A 5,549-nucleotide genomic window follows, 5' to 3' on the forward strand; every position below is an offset into this window, starting at 1 on the left:
TTGTGGTTAATTAAGCATTCTACTTTCGTGTATGATAATAAATGAATGCTCAATGTTAGCGCCTGGAGGTAATGTTCAAGTACAATATTAAACAGATGGTATGCTATCAATGTCGTCATTGAACTATGTTGTTTGCAAAGAGTTAGCTTTGCTTTTGCTATTTGTTAATTGCCACTCTTAGAGAGTACACATTTATTACTGGCAGGATTTGGTTTAATGCTTTATGTCCTCCCTGACCCTTGATTGCTACGTATTAATTAAGTTTGTTTTGGTTTAGTTTTTAAAAAGGTTTTGTATACAACAGTTTTGGTTCTAGTTTTAGTTGTAGTAAAACTTCCTCTTACTCTAGTTTTATGATTTCAGTTTTGGTTGTTTCAGCTATGATCCATAAGAAACGAGACATTGTAACAGTCACATGACTTAGTGAGTAGCATACTCAAAACGTATAGGGATTAACTGACTTCCGGTCTGTGGACTATGTGACTATGTCTGTCACGCTCGGGAATGTGCCATGCCCTTAGGTCAGTCCAATCACAGAGCGGTATTTGCGATTGATCTTGCATGGCTTTCATAGCTGCAATGTATCGTTCTGACTGATTGTATTCATTAATTAATCTGATCAAATTTTTCATTTGGGCCAATTGGAAGACGAGATAAACAGTCTGCATTGCCATGTTTGGACGATCTTCTATATTGAATATCATAATCAAATTGTGATAGTTGGAGTGCCCAATGTGCAAGTCACCCACTTGTCTGAGTGGGAATTGTTATTTTAGTAGAATCAAAGATGGTAAGTAATGGACGATGATCAGTTTGCAAACCAAATTTTCTTCTTAGCAGATAATGTCGATATTTTTGTGTCCCAAATAATTGCTAATGCTTCGCGTTCGACCTGGGGATAATTTTGTTGATTTGTCAAAGACTTAAAAGCATAAGCAATTGGATGTTCTTTATCTTGTTCAGTTATTTGGGCAATCAAACTCCTAAACCTGTTTCACTAGCATCACACGACAACCCAAGATGGGACATATATTGTAATTTGCAAGGAATGGCAGAGACATTAACTTTTGCTTTACTTCTTGGAAAGCAGACTCCTCTGTTGCTGGCCGGTTCCATTCAGAATCTTTTTTGCTTAGTGTTTTAAAGGCTGCATAACTGGACATGTGTGGAAAAAATTGCCAAAATAATTGACCATGCCTAAGAACAATCTCAATTCAGACCGATTCTTTGGTGCTCTTATTGTATCTGAATTGCCTTGATCCTTTCTTCAGATACTCTTATTCCTGCATTATCCACAATGTGTTCCAAGTATTGAATGGATTATTGCCAGAATGTGTACTTTTGTTATGTGCAATCCATTTTGTTGTAGCTGTATGTGCATTGGCTTCAGCATATTCTTGCACTTTCTCATGTTCCTGTGTTGACTTCTATGATATGAATGCACTCGTTCTACAATTGCGTTATGCTTCTGCCAAAAACTTTCAACTTTTCAACTAGCTGTTTAGTGGTATAGTATTGGACGCCTTGGAGGAACAGAATTTTTTCTAAGCACATACATATTACCTTATTTAGACTATTGACAAACACACTTTTTGTTGTTCCTTTGCTGATGGTGTAGTTTTCTGTAGCTAACTCCAAATAAACTCAAAGTAATTTATGAACCAGCTATTGGACGTTGTGAAAAATCTTGAGTGTGTACTTCTTTGAAACGCCAATTGACCTGAACAAGTCTTTCAAAGTCCTTGAATTCTAATGCCGGTTTCAAAGTCATGTTTGCAGTGCTAATTGTAGCCTTTTATTGTAGAAACTCAACAAAACATGATGATGGACTGAGTTGTCGATTTCGACAAATCTCGTTTGTGGCTTTGACCGTGACTAAACAGCCCAATACGAGATCCACATACGCAACCACAGATGTTACAAATGTATTGGGTGCTTGGATGACTGCTCGTCTTTCTGGTTTGTTGTTTGAATATTAGGGTTGCACAGCGATATTGCTCAAATTGGTCAATGGCAGTTTTGCCCGTCGATCTCCATAATGGCATGTCAATAGCTATTTTCTCCCAAAGCTGAGAATTAATGTTGCAAGATTTTAGGTTTGCCTTTAGACTCTCCTTGAACCGTTTTTAGGACCTCCTTTGAACGTACACCCTCCTTTATTTCTGCATAAAACATGGCTTTTGGTATTTTCTTATCTTCCATACGAACTAGGTGACCCGACCATTGAAATTGTGCAGATAGCAAAAACGTTTCAATACCATCTATATTGCAGGTTTTAAGAACTTCCGTATTAGGAACAAAGTCTTGCCGTTTTATTCCAGCTATTTTGCGTAGACACATAATATGGAAACGATCTAAGCTCTTGATATGCTTGCGATACAGCGTCCACGTTTCAGAACCATATAGTAGAGTTGATATAACAGCAGCACGATATACATTGATTTTGGTTTGTTAACGTATACCATGCTCCTGCCACAACCGTTTGGTTGGTTTTCCGAAAGCTGAACCTGCCTTTGCAATACGACATGAGATCTCTTCATCCATTGTTAAATTTTTTGTCATTTTGCTTCCAAGATAACGAAATTTGTTGACATTCTTTAGAGGTGTGTCTTCAGCTATAATGATTGATTGTTCAATAGAGTTACCAGGTCTAGCTTGTACCATTAATTCAGTCTTCTTCAAACTAATCACAAGACCAAATTTACACACTGCATCAGAAAACCTGTCTATAAGAAGTTGCATGTCACTCCGTGTATGAGAAAAAAGTGCACAGTCATCTGCGTAAAGTAGTTCTCGAATCAGTAATTCTTTGACTTTTGTTTTTGCTGACATCCGTCGAAGATTGAATATCCCATCGTCAGTGTGAAATTGTATATATGCGCCCTTATCGCAACCTTTAAATGCCACGTACAGCATTAATGAGAAAAAGATGTTAAACAAGAACAGGCCATAACACATCCCTGCTTAGTACCGTTTGATACTACAAAGGGTTGAGACAATTCGCCGTTATCAATCACACGAGCAACCATGTCATCATGAAATGACTTAATGATGTTTAAGACTTTAGGAGGACAACCAATTTTGTGCAGAATCTTCCAAATACCCAGTCTACTGGCTATGTCGATAGCTTTGGTTAAGTTTATAAATACCGTGTATAGATCTTTTTTGCTCCCTGCATTTCTCCTGCAGTTGACGAGCAGTGAAAATCATGTCAGTTGTACTTCTATTTCTGTGAAAGCCACTTTGACGTTTAGGAGTATAACTCGTGATACATAGGGTGACAGCCTGTTGACTAAAATGCGAGACAAAATTTTGCCTGCTGTACATAGTAGAGAGATTCCTCTCTGGTTGTCACATATGCTCCGATCACCTCGTTTCTTGTACAAATTTGTACAAATGAACAATGGTAGCATTTCTAAAATTCTGCAGTACTTTTTCTTTCTCCAACCTTTTGAAATAGCTAGTGTAATCTACCAATTAGATGACTGCCATCATACTTTAATATCTCAGCTGGTAAACAATCAGCTCCAAGGGCTTTGCCACTAGACATTTGCTTGATTGCTGTTGTCGTTTCCAAGATAGTGGGAGTGTCAGCAAACTTGTTACCAAAGGCTATACGAGGGGTGTCATCTAGTACATCCTCTGACAAAGCAGATGAATGATTCAGAACTGCATTAAAGTGCTCAGCCCATGTCCGAAGAGTTCCGTCGCAGTCTGCTATTAGAGTAGTACCATCTTCTGTTTGAATGGGTGTTATGTCTCGGGCTTGCGGTCCATAGACAGCTATCAATCCTTGATAAAACCTCTGTGTCATGTGTATCAGCAGCTGTTTGCAATTTTTTTAGCTTTTTTACACCACCAGTCCTCTTTCATTTTCCTCAACTTTGTTTGTACATCTTGTCTTGCTCGAATATACAGATCTCTTTTTGACTGAGAATTCTTGTCATTAATCCATGTTAGATAAGTACGATGCAGACTGTCCAACAACGATTGAATAATAATATCATTTTCATTAAACCAGTCCTGGTGTTTTTGTTTTGAATAGCCAAGCACAGCTGCCGCACACTGGTATATTTCCTCTTTGAATTTCTTCCATTCCATTTCTATGTCATCAGATATGATGTAATCATCCATAAACGTTTCTGTAGTTTTAGATTGTAACTCACTTTTATATGATTCAACCAACAGTCTCTTCACGTTCAGTTTCGTCAATGGTTTTACATGATGATTTTTTTTGTTTTCTCTTACAAAGAAGCGAAGTCTTACATCTCACTAAGCAGTGATCGGACAACATATTAGTCCCTCTCATAGAACGCATCTGTTCGATCTCCGATAAATCTTGTCTTTGTACAAGAACATAATCAATTAAGTGCCAATGCTTTGAACGAGGCTGCATCCAACTTGTCTTGTACTTATTTGCCTAATGAAGGAGACTGTATTGGTGATTAATAGACCAAGTTGAGAGCTAGCGTCAGCAGAAGAATTCCATTTGAATATTCATTATCCACACTATGGTCTCCCCATTACCTCATTCCAAAAATAGTTGTCACCACGACCTACTCTGGCATTGAAGTCACCAAGTACGATTAGTTTGTCATTAAATGGAATTGATTGAAGGGTGTTGCTGAGAGTTTCATAAAACTGTTCCTTGTCTTCATCAGAGGCTGTCATTGTTTGCGCATAGGCACTAATGATTGTACAGAAATGACCAGAAGAGAGGTTGAGACGGAGAGTCATAACTCTATCACTAACTCCCTGTGGAGGTGACTTAACAAATTCAGTGAGATTCGTTTTGTTGGCAAATCCCACAGCAGCTTGTCCGTATTTGTTCTCAGATCTTCCTTTACAAGAGAAGGTGTATCCTGCACCAGCTTCCTCGCAGGTCGATTTTCCGGCAAGTTGTGTCTCACTGAGAGCAGCAATGTTTATGTTGTACCGTCCAAGCTTACGAGCAACACCTGCTGTGCACCTCTCCAATTGTCGATTGTTGTCAAGCAATGTTAGAACATTCCAGGTAGCAAGCATTAAATTTATTTTCTTTGTGTGTGTTTTTACCACAAACTGGATGCTCAGTTGGTTGCGGTAAACCAACAGAGACAAAAAGAAGCAATCTGTGTTTAGGAAGCCTTTTCTATTCTATTCTCCTTAAGGAAAGAGCATCGCTGTCCCTAAATACAGCTGCTCTGTCACCTAGATAGGACACGAGTGTTGTTGTTGCTTCGGGTCAACAACAAATGGCCATCACATCTAGGCCGCCAGTGTACAGGCTTGTGACTAGAGTCTCCCAGTGTCATCCTACACCTGCCCCCGTTCGCCACCAACCCATCGCAACTGGACTTTTAAGGTTGACAAAACATGGTAAACAGCACACCGCAAAAAACCTGTGGATGGAGCTGATTTAGGTGAAAAAAGCTTGCGCAGAACCAGTCCCACCCTCTCTTCCCATCACTTGAGAATGCCTACAGGTGCAAGAGTTGCAACATGCAGACCACAAGAGGGGCGCAGTAAGCAGGATAGAAGATGATAGCTATTCAACCACTATTCTTTAC

The sequence above is a fragment of the Corticium candelabrum genome, chromosome 4 (genome assembly GCF_963422355.1).
Source record: "Corticium candelabrum chromosome 4, ooCorCand1.1, whole genome shotgun sequence".
NCBI classification, from domain to species: Eukaryota; Metazoa; Porifera; class Homoscleromorpha; order Homosclerophorida; family Plakinidae; genus Corticium; species Corticium candelabrum.